Source organism: Enhydra lutris, unplaced genomic scaffold (genome assembly GCF_002288905.1).
Source record: "Enhydra lutris kenyoni isolate GAN:26980312 unplaced genomic scaffold, ASM228890v2 scaffoldscaffold10, whole genome shotgun sequence".
Classification (NCBI taxonomy): Eukaryota; Metazoa; Chordata; class Mammalia; order Carnivora; family Mustelidae; genus Enhydra; species Enhydra lutris.
The window spans coordinates 15,530,222-15,545,932 of record NW_019154094.1 but is presented as its reverse complement, the minus strand read 5'-3'; the positions used below and the strand labels follow the sequence as shown (position 1 = coordinate 15,545,932).

The 15,711-nt window shown below is 48.1% G+C and overlaps 1 protein-coding gene across 1 annotated transcript in view; it reads right to left on the bottom strand.

Annotated features, from left to right (window-relative positions):
- LOC111144286 (abhydrolase domain containing 6) overlaps positions 1-15,331 on the bottom strand; it is a 51,298-nt gene extending 35,967 nt beyond the window's left edge. The window contains exons 1-2 of the mRNA XM_022498527.1: positions 15,134-15,331; positions 4,562-4,625 (exon numbers count right to left, since the gene is read on the bottom strand). The gene's annotated coding sequence lies outside the window, so the exon portion shown is untranslated. The remainder of the gene's footprint in view (positions 1-4,561; positions 4,626-15,133) is intronic.
- Between the last annotated feature and the right edge of the window lie 380 nt (positions 15,332-15,711).

The window sequence follows — 15,711 nt, the reverse complement described above, 5'->3', positions numbered from 1 at the left end:
TGATTCACACACCTGTACCCCTGGGGCAAATAATACATTATATGCTAATAAAAATAATTTAAAAGAAACTGCTGAGGGTTACCACAAATTCTGATTTCTGAGCTGCAGGAAGTTAATTACACGATGCTCCTTTGGACGAGGAATGAGAACATTTTATGCCCAAGGCCATGACATCATAGGCCCTGACACTGGAGATGGCAGCCCCAGAAGGTGTGACTGTCAGAAAGAGATGTCACAGCTTTGTCAACACCTGCTATGGCTGGTCCCCGTCAGTCCGGGGAAGGTTTTCTTTGGAGCCACCTTCCGTTTCATTGCAGAATGAAGTCTTGGATGAAGAGCTTCTGTACAGCATGACTGGTTTAGCAAGGCTTGACATATAACAGAGAAGCCTGCACACTTTCCCTGACCAGGTCAAATGTAGACTGGCCCCGAGTGAAGAAACTAATGCTTTCTGTATTTTCCTTTGTTTTCTTTAAGATTTTTTTTTTTTTTTTTTAAATAATCTCTACATCCAACGTGGGGCTCAAACTCAGAACTCCGAGATCAAGAGGTACATGCTGTTCTGGCGGAGCCAGCCAGGCGCCCCCTGAGTGTTCTGTACACGTCAGGAGTAGGTGACTGTCCCGACCTCTACATCATCCCTCATGTTACTTATTTATTTATTTAAAGATTTCTTTTTTAAAGATTTTACTTATTTGTCAGAGAGAGCAAGAGAGTGAGCAGGGGGAGCGGCAGGCAGAGGGAGAAGCAGGCTCCTCATGGAGCAGGGAGCCCAATGTGGGGCTCCATCCCACGACCCCGGGATCATGACCTGAGCCGAAAGCAGACGCTTAACCAACTGAGCCACTGAGGCGTCCCATCATTCTTCATTTTGAAAAGGAGTTGCCCCAGCTTTCCTTTAAAAAGGCAGCTCTCCTACCCTGCTGAGGTTTGTTTATAGGGTGCTCTATGTACCCAAAGGAGAGGCTGGAGACAGAAAAACGGAACCCCTGTGAACCTGGAAGCACCCATGATGGAAAGTCTGCTGCAGGGTGGAAAATGGAGCCAGCGAAGGATGGGCCCCGTTCAGCTGATGCCTGCAAGATGACATCAGGGAGCAGGAGAGTGCTAAATAATGCTCAGGACTACAAAGCATTACCCAGGTAACATAACACCGACATCCATACTGAGAAGTCGGCTTTGGGCTCTTTGTCAGTTCTGCCGAGGTCAACGGAACTCTCAGTATGGTGTTATTAGATAACCTCTCCAAGCCTTCCCCTCCCACAAGCAACAGTGCCTAGCTACTTAATAACATGGTTTCTTTGTGTTGATTTTTAGGGTTTCTTTCTTCCTTCCTTCCTTTCTTTCTTGAAGATCCCATTGTCTTTATTAAGCCATTCATGAATGGGGTAGCATCCCATCTAGCAGGTGAAGAGATATTTTTAATCCATGGTAGGGACGCAAATTAATTTTGAAAACAAAGTTAAAAGGAGTCAATTTTAAGAAAAATGCGATATATGGGTCTTGTGACAATCATAATGGAGATAGAGGAATGGCTGCCACTCGGGCAGATTCACCTGAGGGCTGGGCCCAAGCAGGCTGGGGCTGGAACATTCTGGCAGGTTCTCTCCTACCAGGCTCTTCTATATACCAGCTGCAAGGGCTTGGTTTCCTCAACAATGAAGTAAGAATGTTCATTCAAATCACCTGTGCAGTCTTTTCCTATTCTGAAGACTTAAAATGTTTCTGAAATTATGCCAGGCAATTAAAGAGGAGGATCTGGTTTGCCTCCCTCAAGAATCTTATTCCTTGCTGCATGTTCCCAGAACCTAAAACAGTACCAGGCAAACTATCTGTGCCTTGACAATGCATATTGCCTGAATTATCGAAAAAGGTTGAAAAAGGTGGTAAAAAAATGTACTCTTTTTACATATCTTGTAAATAAAAACACCGCATCCCAGGGTTAATGATAATGATGTCCATGGCCTCGTGGCACAGTGTGAAGAGAAGATACTTTAGGAAGAAGAGAGCTGGCTGCTAGGACACCAGGGAGAGTAACACACTCTCACATCCAAGACTGGAGTCTGCCCCTTGGCCTCCTCCTGTCAGTGTCCAAGCTGTGCGTCTCTGAACACAGGGGTGAACACTAACTGGATAGAGGACACAAGTGGATCCACGTACCCACTGCACCTCCAAGTGCCTAGTCTGGGGTGAAAAGTAAGGCATAATGCATCATGACTGGCTTTCCATGTTCTCCCTGATTTTGAAAACTGAGAATTCTTGAGTTCCAATATGTTCATCTTAGGATATAATGCAAAATTCTAAGAAAAAACAGAATGGGAAGCATTTTCAAAGAACCTTGCCCTTCCCTAGATATCTTACCCCTACACCATCATATCTGACAGACTGAAGCCCTGGTCTCTTCAACATAATGATTATTGTAACAATGACAGCAATGCTAATAACCAGGACCACCACCACCACAGCCAACGAGGTGAGAGCCACAACCTCCATTCATGGAGTAACCATTGGAGGCCGAAAATTCTTCCTACAATGTTTTCCACAAGGAAAACGCTAAGTTCCTAAAATCTGAGTGTAATATCCAAGCCCTGAAATATTGTTGCAACCACCCAACACTGTTTTTTGAAACTAGGTTCTTGTCAAGGTAAACCAATCCCTCAAAACTATCACTAATGATCAACAGCTAGAAAAAATACTAAGATGGTTAGGATTCTCTTATGTGGAGGCCCCAGGACTTGATGAAACAATAATTCAAAAAATGGGAAGCTTTTTTTTTTTTTTTTCCTAAAGTAATCTCTACACCCAACATGGGGCTTGAACTCATGACCCCACGATCAAGAGTCACATGCTCTTCTGAGTGAGTAAGCTGGGCGCCCCAAGAAATGGGCAGTTGTAACTTCTTGTCATATATATCATCTCCATCATGGAGGAAAATCACACTGAAATTTCCAAATAAGCAGTTAAGCTTGCCCACTCATCACTGAAAGCATGGCATGGCCCCTAGGATTCCTGCCACAAGGTGCCCAACTCTATGCCCACCTTGTCTTATTGTCCCCCCCTCAGTCTGGCTGAGTCCATTCATCTTCTGTGCTTTGCAGTTCTCACAGCCCTACTATTGATTAACCATTAATTAATTTTTTTAAAGTAGGCTCCATGCCCAACATGGAGCTTGAACTATGACCCCGAGATCAAGAGTTAACATGCTCTACTGACTGAGCCAGCCAGGTGCCCCTGACTGCGCTGCTGTTGAAACGAGCACACCTGGCCTGAGATGCTCTCCTCTCTCTCCCCCTTGATATTCCCATTCTCCTGATCTTCCCATCATGCTCTCCTCATCCTGTTGTCTGATACTCCCAAAATGCTCTCCTCACAGTCTTCCTTGGAGAGTTCTCCATCCCTATATCCTCCTCCATTCCCTCCTTCAGGAAATACAAAACTCAACATGCCTGGCCAGAAACCCCCTTCCAGACTTTTCTAAAAGCATGTCTGAGCACATGCATGACCCAACAGTCTCACCATGTTCCAGACTCATCTCTCCCCCTTCTCATTCATTTCTGCCGACAGTCTCCCCAATTCATCTAGCCTCCCAGACTCTGATACATCTTTCACTCTTCCCACTCCTGTTACGCAGAGCTGGAGAGGCGCCAGCACTGGAGCCAACTTGTGGGAGTCTAGCCAGACTACGGCGTTCAACACCTGACTATTTAAATTTAACTAAATAAAATTCAGAGTTCAGTTCTTCAGTCATACCTGTCAAATTTTAAGAGCATGGTAGAGCCACACAGGAAGAGGAACATAGCTTTGTGGGGGGGTGGGGGTTATACCTCTGAAAGCCTCCTGCCACCAATTCCTGAGGCTGATGTTGTCCAACATAACCTAGCAATGCCGGGGAGGAAGACAAACTCCAGCAGGTGTGAGTCAGACCACAGCTCCCTTAGCCGTGGCCCTGGGTCCAGATCCTCATTTCTTCTTGCTCCTCTTCTGTCTCATCCCTAACACTAGTTGCCAGGGCAACCATCACACTTCCCACCATACATTAGGCTGCCCTGGTCGAATGTGAACTCAAAGCACTTCATACGATCCCAACCCAACTTCCTGGATCAACTCCCACATCTCTGCATGCACCCCAAGTGACCAGCTCCTGTCCCCATGCCAGCCCCGCACAGCCTCCTGCTCTGTCTTTCCTCAGGCTGTTCCCTTCATGGGGAGGAACCCCATGTCCTGGCTGCAAGATGAACTCTCCACCTTCGGGGCTAATTCAAGCAACACACTCCCCAGGAAAGCACCCTGATTCCCTTGCAGAGGCTCAGATCTTCCAGACTCCCTTGAAGCTCAGAGCCCTGCTCCTGGCACAGTCTTTGAGAACTGTCCCTAGTGGGCACGTCTCTGCCCTTCAGGGGCCCAAACCCCTCCCTATCAGATCTACTGAACCAGAAAAATCACCCACCACAAGCTGGCCTGGGAGGGGTTTTGAGGAAGATTACAGAGGGGACCCAAGCTCATCAAGGGCTGCCTTTTTTTTTTTTTTTTGTAATTGACAGTGTTAAAAATCCATACTCACTCTTCAAAGAACACGGCCTTCTTTCCCAACTGCTACTGGCTCTGGCAGAAGCGAAAATGAGATTCTGGAATCACAGGAAAGAAAATGACAAAGCATTAAGTCATATTAGAGCACATGAATGAAGTGCTAACAGCCACAGAATGCGGAGAGCAAGGTGGGGCGCTCTCCTCCTCGGCACAGGCAGAGTACAAATATCCCACAGCTTTATATAGCACACCTCTGGTTCAAGTCACCCACCCCAATTAAGCAACCGGTACAAAGGGCAGGGTGTGTCAGATAATGAGACCGGGCAAGGAAGGCACACAGGAAGTCAAGGAGAAAGTCAAGGGGATCCGCAGCAAGAGGACAGAGCAGGGACTGACCTGGTGATATCTGGGAGGCAATGGGAGAAAGGTAACGGGCTGGGGGGATGTAAATAAAGACTGACTCTCACCTTCTCCACTCGGGATTAGGGTTTAACTCAAAGTTATACTCAGGAAGGAATGAGAGGGGGCGCCTGATTGGTTCAGTGGGTAGGGTATGCAACTCATGATCTCAGGGTTTTGAGTCTGAGCCCCATGTTGGGTGTAGAGATTACTTAAAAATTTAGGAAAAATTTTTTTAAAAGGAGAAAGGAAGGAGAGAATAAGGTAGCAACCAGTGGACAAATGAGGATCAGGTTTCTCCCAGAGTGTTTAGTGAGAAGGCCCTCAAAACCAGGGCTGGACAGAAAGCCAATGGCAAAGGCACCACAGCAAGAGAATGAGGAGCCAGGCAAGGGAAGGTAAATCCAAAAAACCCCTGAACTATTTCAGGGGAGTCAGTGAGGAACCATGATGGAACCATGGAGGTTCTAGAAGAAAACAAGAGACCTGTTTGAAAATACCTCCACGGGGAATGTCTAAGTCAGATATAAGACACAGAGGCCATAACGAGAAGATTAATATGTTCACCACATGAAATGCTTTCAAATAATGCCACAGGGAAAGAGAGACCCTGACCAAGATCAAGATTTGTCAATATAAATCAGAGGCAACAGACTAATTTCCTGAATGTAAAGAAGGTTCCTCCTATGTATCAATTAAAACAACCAAAAATCCAACAGAAAAAGGGACAAATGATCTGAGCAGCCAATTTACCAGAAAGGAAAAGACTCCTGAACATACAAAAAGACCCTCAATCTCATTTATAGTAAGAAAAATGCTAAACCTACAAGGTAATGGCTTGATTTATCACACTGGCAACGAATAAAAAGTTCACTAACAGACCACTGCCAAGGCTGAGGGGAACAGGCGCTCTTCCATAGGCACAACTTCTATTCTCATCAACATGCTCTATGCATGGCGATCCGGTAAAAATCCGAGGCAATGTAAACCATTCCTTCGACCTGATCGTCTCTCTTCTAAGAGTCTGTGTTTTATATCTAATGTGTGAAATCCCACTTGTGCAAGTTAGTTGTTCCAGCAGGTATCTGTCATGGCCAAAGACTGGAATTAATGCATATGCCCACTTCTAAGGGGGGGGGCCTGTTAAGTAAATGATGGTATAACTTTGTAAAGGTGTATTAGGTATAGCCATTAAATACAAGTAAAATTAAATGTGAGCCATTAAAATAATAACCTCCAAGGTTCATTATTAACTCAAAAAACCAAAGAACAAGGGCACCTGGGCGGTTTAGTCAGTTGAGTGTCCAACTCTTGATTTAGGCTCAGGTCATGATCTCAAGGTCATGAGACTGGGCTCCACTGCCGGCTTTGTGCAGGTGTGGAGGTTGCTTAAGATTCTCTCTCTCCCTTTACTACTCCCTGCCTCTAAAACAAACAAACAAACAAGTAAACAAACAAAGCCCCAGGAACCTAGAGAGTGGACAGAATAACACCTTTTGCATTAAAGGAGAGAGGAGTGAAAGAGGACAGGGAGGTAGAAAGAGAAAGAGATGTAATGTTTATATATGTGTGAAATATTTCTGGGTGGATACATAGGAAACTGGCTGCCACTGGGAAGGGAAACTGGGAGACTAGAGACAGGTGAGTAAGACTTGTCACTGATACCCTTTGTATCTTTTGAGTTGCTACTATGTATAAGGTTTTCTCTACTTTATTACAAAGTATAATATAAAGTCCTCAACTAGAATGGTCTACCCCGCACTGTCCTATATAGCAGCCACTATCCACCTGTGACTTTAAATTGATCAAAATTAAATAAAATGAAAAATTCAGTTCCTCCTTGCATTAGCCACATTTCATGTGCTCAAGAGCCCCATGTGGCTACCAGACTGGACAGTGGACATAGAGATCATTTTTATCATCACAGAGTTCTCCTGGCCAGTCCTGTACTCTGCGTTAGTTAAAATGGCCCAAACCTTAATTGTTTGACATGGTAAGGGAAGAAGCACAAATGTGAAGGCTGTTAGCCTGCAAATCTCTCTCCCTCTACACAAGCTAAAAAGCCAGGCTGCCTCCTAAGATAACAAAGACCAGGAAGGGTTCCTGTCCTGTGTGACTATCCAAAGGTTAAGTCAGTTTGACAGGAACTTCAGTCCTCAAAGGTCGAAGTCCAGCGCCCTAAGAAGACAAGGATTTCCATCCTGCAACCAGACCCTTGTATGAACTGGAAATGCATAGCTCCTTGGCAGCTCTGGGAGAGGTACTAATAAGAGGAGCCCTTGGTCCCACTTGGTGTCAAAGTGCCAGCAACTGGTTCCCTCTGGGGGTTCTTACTTAAGAACCAGCCAAGCCCACAGCCCCTCTCCTTTCCTTCTCCCACCTGGGGCAGCTCTGTGGGCAAGGAAACTCAGCCTAACCAGGCTGGTCCTGTGGGCAGGGAATTAGAGAACCAGATAATCATGCTACCCGATTCTCTGGAGAAAGGACACAGGCAGAGAGGGGGGAAAGGCAGGCAGCAGAATCAGGGGCTCAGCTGGAAGGTAAGTGGCTTATATATCTGGCAGCAGATCTTCTAAAAAATTGTACTAGCCAAGAAACAGGGCAATAACATACCCAACATGTGACCTGAACTAGCAGAGCACCTTCAAAATATTGGCCTGGGGTGGTGGTGGTGGTGGGGGTCATGATCTAGACTGATGAGAGTCTGACCTAACTGATTGAAATCATGTTGAAAACAAGAAAACCCTCCAGAAATAGGAGCCAAATCTCCTGCTGGATCAAAGAAGCCCCAAAGTCACTTGACCTTTCACCTCTGAAGACCCCAGCATCTTCAGTCTAAGGGAGCCCAGGACCAGCTTTGATTCCAGCACTTGGCTCTTGTAGACTGCATGCACGGTCATCGGCCGAGGTCACCTCTCAGAGGTAAAGTGCTAGAAAGAGCATCACTTAAGTGATTATTTTCCACATGACTGAAAGGAATTAAAATAGCCCTCTCTATGGGTACGCAGTGGCACAGCGCCTAAAATAGAACCTCAGCACCCAAAACACAGTCTCCCATTGCTCAATCTGTACTTCGCAATAAAAGGAAAAGCAAGGAGATTAAAGAGGGTTTTGTCATTTCTAAAGGAGGTGAAGTTGGTCCGTATCATTTTCTACCTGCAGGAACAAAGTCTGGGTTAGACAGAAGGGAGCCCTGTTATTAAGAGCCAGGAGCTTTTTTATCAGGACAAGATTTCTGGCTTCCAGCAGAGGCTCAGCATCCGGGGCCCTTTGTGAGCTGGTGCCCACCTTCTTTCTAGCAGAATCTCCTCCCATAGGAGATCTCTGTGCCCCCCCCCCCCCGGAGAATTAGCATCCCAAAAAGGGACCAGCAGTGAAGCCACACGGGGAAGTTCACAGTCAAGAAGAAAACAAACAAAACAAAAAACGAAGCTCAGTTTAGAACTTAATCCAAATAAAAAACAAAACAAAAAAATCAAATGTATTTTTTTTAAAGATTTTATTTGACAGACAGACAGCAAGAGAGAGAGAGAGAGCGCGAGCGAGAGAGAGAGAGAGAACACAAGCAGGGGGAGTGGAAGAGGGAGAAGCAGGCTTCCCACTGAGCAGAGAGTCAGATGTGGGGCTCACTGCAGGGCTCCACAGGACTCTATCCCAGGACCCTGAGATCACAACCTGAGCCAAAGGCAGAGGCTTAACAACTGACCACCCAGGCACTCCAACCAAATGTATTTTAAAAGCAAGAGTAAATATCGAACAAAATGAAAACGAGGTCATAACTGAAATCCTGTGCTAATTCTTAAAGAATAAGTCTCACGTGGACTGTCTTAGAGCATGATAAATCCTTCTGGTTAGCATTTGGTGATCACAGTGCTAAAGAGGATGTTTCTGCAAACATACCTTACTGATCTCTCAAGGGCTTAATTCTTTGATTTTCAAAGAACTGATTTTTGAATTCAGTTTCCCCCCTTTCTCTTCATCAGGTCTCACGTTGCCAGACCCTCATCTATTCCTGCCTTGACATGTCATTCAAGCAGTTCTCCAACATCACTTGCTTTGATTTCAAGAAATCCTGCCTCTCTCACAAGCGTTCCAATTTCACTTTCCACTCCTTGTCCTGTACGGATTTGCAAAACATCCTAGGAGCTGGGAGAGACAGATGACCAAGACCTGGGTGCTCCTGGAGCCAGGCTAGACACCAGGGTTGAAAACAGAGGGAGACATGATGGCGTGGGACCTCAGTATGTAAGTGGCAAGCTCATTACTGAACATCTTCATCTGATGATGACTTCTGCTTCCCCTCTGTGACCTGGAAACTGTGGGGAATCAGATACCAGAGATGCTGATAGTCTGACCCTCTGGGGACTGTGAACTGGCTTTTTATTTCTCTCCATTTCCCCCATTCTCTCTCCTGGGAAGATACCTTTGACCTACCCCTATTTTCTCCTTTACAAGTCTTTCTGGCAGACCTAGTAGTTATCTCCCTCAATGAACCTTCTCTCAACCACCACCACCCCAACCCCAGTCATTAGTAACCTCCATGCCTCAGGTATTTTATAGGGATGCTTCTCTCTCGTGGCCCTGGTGATCTGTGCCTTTAAGCACGGGACCCGTTAGAACACCAGCTATACCCTCCACTAGGCTGCAAGTCTCCAAGAGGAGTCTCACTACATCTCTGCATCTGCCACAGCATTTCCAGACACACAGTGCCTTGCCCCTTGGAGGGCACTTAGTCAATACCAAATGAGAAGCTAGGAGGTCATGAATCAACAGGGCTGCCCACTAGTGCCATCAAGGCCATTCCTTCACTTTGTTCATGATGGTCACCAACAAAGTGAACATTTTTCATCAGAGCGCTGAGTTCTTGAGGCCTTCTCCAGATGGGTGGTTGCGACCCAGAGAAGTTAAGCAAGCTGTCCAACATCACACAGCTCTTCTCTGCCTCCAATCCACCAGTGGCTCACAGTGGCCCTCAGCATGATTTCCAAGGCTACGTAGGACAGGACTTAATACCTGCCTGTCTCTCAAGCATTATCCTCTTCTATCACCCCCTACACCTCTTTCCTTGAATAAGCCACCATCCCTGATCAGTCATACTCTTTCACATCTCCAAGCCTTTGGCACACACGGTGTTTTTCTCCCTGGCATGCCTTTTCTGCCTCCTGCCTGGTGAGTTCCAGCTCATTCCACAAGTCTTGGCCATGAAGCAAAGCCCGTCTGTAAATACTCTTCTGAGGATTCAGTTTTGTAGTTTTATAACCTGGGTTCAAATCTCTACTCTGCTACTGACCTGCTGTGTGACCTTGGCAAAGTCACTTCACCTCTTAGGGCCTAGGTAAAAGGACAATATGAGACGGTGCATGGAGACTGCTCAAAGCAGTGACTGGCAGATAGCAAGTACTCACTCTAGACAGCTGGGAAGATCTCAACAGCCCTCCAAGACCCAGGGAGGGAGCCCAGCCACACCTCCACCTCCCCCCTCCCCTCACAGTGCCACTGTGCCGGGGGCTCTCAGACACGTGAGTCTTCGCACACGTCTGTGTCGCTAACTTTATACTCCCAGAGTCTGGCCCCTAGCTCCGGTCCCAAATTTCACCACATACAAGGCTTAAATCTTGTCCTGAGTATATCACACGGGAAACACCCCATGGCAAACACCCCATGCCAACAGTCGCAGAGCCACAGCCTCTGGAAAACAGCCTGAGGCAAAGGCTGCTGTTACTATGGATAATTACTTAACAAAAGAATAGGATCCCAACCTGCTGCAGTGTGAGATACTCTGCCCACACCTTTCACAGGTTGCCCTGTCCCCATGAAATCAGCAGTCTCCCTGGTGCAGCCCCAAACACATCCGAAGACAGGCAGCGACCCCCTCCATGGCTTCTGGGTTTGGAAAGCCTGGAAGATGGATCAAAAAGGGTTTCTGAGGGCCCAGTTTAGGAGAATATCTTGATCTTCTTTGAAGACAACTATATCCAAGGTCAGAGACAACTTGGGTTTGCAAAAATTGCATCTAGATTGGGGTTTCTCAACTGTGGCACGATGGACATTCTGGGCCAGCTAGCTCTTTGTTGTGGGGGGCCGTCCTATGCAAATAGGATATTTAGCGGCCTGTGGGAGCCTCTAGCCATTTGAAGCTACCCCTAAGTTGTGACAAGTAGAAGTGTCTCCAGACATTGACAAATGCACCTGCGGGCAAAGCTGCCCTCAGTTGAGAAACCTTCCGGAGAAGTGAGACCATTCAACTCCAACGCTGCATTTACTGCCATATAAATCAATGAGGAACATTCTTAGCCACTCACTATACCTGCCTTAAAATGACATCTTCCAGTCCTCAGGGTTGTTCGTTTTGTTTTGTTTTTCTCCTAAGTTCACAGTCTTGAAGGCAGTTGTTCTCAACCCTGGCTGCACAGAATCTCCCAGGGAGCATTTTAAAAATATAGATTCCAGGATACCTGCCCCACAGATTCAGATTCAATGGGCCTGGGCCAGAGGCTGGACAGGTGTATTTTTTTTAAAAAATTCCCTAGGCGGTTCTAACATTCAGCCAAGATGGAGAAGCATTGCCGGAAGACATTGCATTTGCTTCCATCTCCCCATCCTCTGAATCTGGCAGTGTTAAAAGCCAGTGAACCAGAAAACCAGAATGAGGTTAAGGGGATTTAAGTAACATCCTTATCCTTGACAAGGAGACATCCTCAGCACACTCCATTTCTTGGCCTCCAGATGACTCGCTAGAAAGAATGGAACTTAACCCTGTAATCATGCAGTTTGTCCATGGCCTTATTGATCTAAATGGTGCCTTCCCATAAAGCTTTCTGGGAAGATGGAAATGTTCTCTATCTGCTCTCCCTAATACAGTAGCCACTGGCCACTCATGGCTATTGACCACTTGAAATATGGCCCGTGTAACTTAAGAAAAGAATTTTAAATTTCACTGAATTTGAATTTGATGGCCACCATATTAATAGCATGAAAAATATTTGTGTCCCTGCAGGGTCACAGAAATAAAGTCCCATAGCCTGCTAAATGCCATGGAACAATGAAAATTTACAAAAATGTGTGCCTTAGAATACCTTAACAGTCTTAAAATTATCAAACGAGATCCTAACTTATCTTAAAAGTCACATTAGGAGACATTAAAAAAATTTTTTTTTCAACCTGCAGAGCTGGCCTCCCCGCATATTCCAAACACTTAGTTTTGAAGGAGACATTCCTGGTCCTTTACTTTTGAATACTCATCACTGTAAAAAAGTGATCTAATCACCAAAATAACCAGGAGTTGCTAAGGAACATGACACAGGGAAGGTGATTTCTACTCTGCGCCGCTTACCAGTATACTAGGGAAAAACACTCACCCCAGCTTTCCTTCCCTCCAAATCTTTTGATTCAAACCTCTCACCCCCAAGATAAGCCTGAACCAACACACAGTGCAAACCAAGGTCACCTCTAAGAACAGGCTTTTTTTTTTTTCTCTTGTATCAGTAAGTTTCAGTTACTTACAAGTGCACGAACTGCATTCACACACTCACTCTAGGTGTGCAAAGCCTCACAAAACTCAAAGCTCATAGATTTTTAAAGCTAAAAATCAGAAAGACGATTCTTTTTGCCTAGGCAATGGATGGTTTAGAGTTGAAGAAAGGGTCACAGGCCTTTTTGAGCACACACACAAAATGCTTACCTCAGGACACCTAGCCGGCTCAGCCGGTGGAGTGTGCAACTCTTGATTGTGGGGTTGTGGGTTCAAACCCCACGTGGGGTGTAGAGATTACTTAAAATCTTTAAAAAAAAATGCTTTCCTCTCCTTTGGTGGGACTCCTCTGGCCCACCTCTAAGCAGAGTCAGTGTGAGTCACTGAGTAATGATTTAATGTCTCTAGTAATTCAAAGTGGGGGCCAACACTCACTCTTCATAACAGCTGCTGCTCACTGAGTGCTCGGCACATGCTGGGCTGTGTGCTTTATCTTATCTAAATCTTCCCACTGCCTTCTGAAGCGGGTGTCATTACCAGAAGTTAAGGCTCAGAGAGGTGAGGTAATAGGTCCCTGGCCACACAGCTAGCAGTGGAAGCAGGGGGATTTGGACCTAAGTTTCTGATTTTCTGGTGGGAATCCTCTGGGTTAAAAACAAAAGCAAAGTATGTAATTATAATGTTGGGTGACATGCTGAGCCATTCTCCCATGATCAGGCTGTAGCTCAATGAAGGGAGTCTGGTGTTGTGGGGTTCAGAAATTCTGAGCCTATCCTTACTCTGGAAACCACACCATACCCCCATGGACCTCTTTCTTTCTCTCTCTCTCTCTCTTTGTCCTGGGGCTTCACCGGGCAGATGGTTAGACGGGTATTGGGGAGTGTGTCCGATCCTGCCAGCACAGGTGCACCAGAAAGCATAGGCAGACACATGCAGCTAGAACTTCTCAAATGCCATCATGGGGGTAGAAGGTAAGGATCCCAGTTATAAGAGGAGGAATCAGAGGTGCTTCCCGGAGGGAACTGCTGAGCTGGAGCTAAGGGCTAGGTACGACCAAGACATCAGATTCCAAGGAGGGCATTCCTAAAGGAGGGGACAGCCTAAGCAAAGGCAGCAGCTCACCTGCCTGGGTTATAGCAAAGCAAGCAGAGCGGGAAGGGGGAGATCAGGATGCAAACAGGGGAGGGAAGAGAATCTCCAGGGGCCTAGGCTGATGGGCTGGAGCAGAACTGGGAACGCAGGAGGTAAGGACTGACCATCCCAGGACATGTTTAGCATCCCAGCCCTGGTACTTCCTAGCTGTGGGGCCTCCAGCATTCCCCTTCTCTCTGGGCATCAGTCTACCCAAGGAGGACACCCAGGAGCCCCTGCTGGTCTGAGAACCCACTTTTAGAAAAATTGGTGCTAAGAACACAGGTTATCAATTTCTCATATTTCTAACTTTCTATGTTCTAAAAATGTTGATAAAAATGTATTAGTTACAATTGGGTAAAAATTAAGTCTAATGGTTCAGAATAGGGGCTTTGAGGTCAGATTCCCTGTGTGTCCTGGGAAAGGGACACATTCTTTCTCTGAGAGATGGGCATAACATTGGTACCTCCCTCATGCATGGAGATGTTGGGAGAAGAAAAGCGGGTAATCTTCTAAAGGTGCCGGACCTAGGGTCCAGCAGCCAGTACTTGCGTATTCTATGTCAGCTATTACTTACAATATTATAAACTCTTAACTTCCAACCAGGTAGACTAGCCATGAGGGAGAGGAGAGGAAAATGCTGACCTCCAGTCCAAGCTGAGACCTCCTCTTAATCAACCAGACTCTGAGGCTTAAGAAGGGCTCCAGGTACATATCCCAGCTTGCACAGCCTCTAGACCCCCCACCCCCTGCAACCTCTTCCTTCTTCCCTATTTCATTCACTCTCTCAACTTGGCCTCCTCACTCGAATGCGGGTACAGGGGTGCAAAGCTTGCATGTGCTCTGCCCTGCAGCCAGCGTTACACAATCCCAGTTTCCAAGGCTGCCAGGAAGGCAGCGAAGGTGTAGGCGGGGGATGCTGGGGGCTGTGGGGCAGCACCGGGCTGTCGGGGTGGTTGACCAGTATCCTAACTCAAGGGTTGGCGGGAGGAGAGGGCATGAGGCCGAGAGAACTGGGGCAGACTGAGGAAAGGTGAGCTAAAGGCGGCTGGGAGTAGGTACTGGCTGGGAGAGGTCCCGAGGGGCGCTGATATATGGGGCGGAACGGGGGTAGGTACCATTAGCTGGAAGGTCGAACTACAGCCTTTCCTCAGGAAGTGGTAGAACGAGGGTGCAGGAGCCTCCAAACCATCCAGGCACCAGGAGGGGCGCACAGGGGCTGGTGCCGGAGCCAGAGGTGGGAGGCGGAGTAGAAAGAGGGTGCTGGTCCCCGACCCATCCTCACCTTGTCCCGGGGCTTAGGCGGTAGGCAGCCCGGGGAGTGAGGGCATCTAGATTCGGGAATGTCAAATCTGTCCAGGCACTGCAGGGGAGCGCGCTAGGGCTGATGCCGGAGCGAGGGAACCGAGCAGAAAGGTGCGGGTCCCCGACCCATTTCGCCCCGTGTTCCGCTTGCAGGGAGGCCAGGCAGCCCCGATTCGGGAAGTGCAGGGTGGGTTAGCGGGCCCAAAGGGAGAGACCTCGGACACATACCGCCCCCGCCCCCAACCTTCAGGAGCGCATCCCCTGCCCCAGCCCGCCCCGCGGGCACACACTCTCTCTGACCTCAGGCGCAGGGGTCGCGCCGCCGGATCCGGACGCCGGTCCTCGGCCCCCAGTCCCGCTCGCGTCCGGCAGCAGCGCTCGTGCCCGCGCCGCTCAGTTCCCGGCGCCGGGCTCTGCTGGACGCCTTAAAGGCGCGGCGCGGCGGCCTGCGTCAGCCGACAGAAAAGCCGGCTCCGCCCGCGCCGGCCCCTCGCGCGGCTCCGCGGCTGTCCGGTACGGTCTACCGCCCACCCCTCACGAGAACCCTCAGCTGCTCGGCTCCGCCGCTCCGAGCGTTCAACCCGGAGGGGCAAGTGAGGGTCTCGCACACCCCGACCTCCGCAACCTGCCTCCGAGCGTCCAAGAGCTCCGGCCAGAGCGCCAGCACCTACTGCGTTCGCGCGCCGCGCCAAGTGCGGAGCGCAGAGCCGGCCGCTCCGCCCCGCGCCGCCCCGCCCCGCCCCTAAAGAGCTCTGGGGGCGGGGGAAGGGGTGGGGACCCGAGGAGCCACAGTTCCAGCGGGAGATGACAGAGTTCTTCTACGCATTGGTTCATTGTTTACCGAGCACCTGCTGTGTGCCCGGTGCTGCCGGCACGCG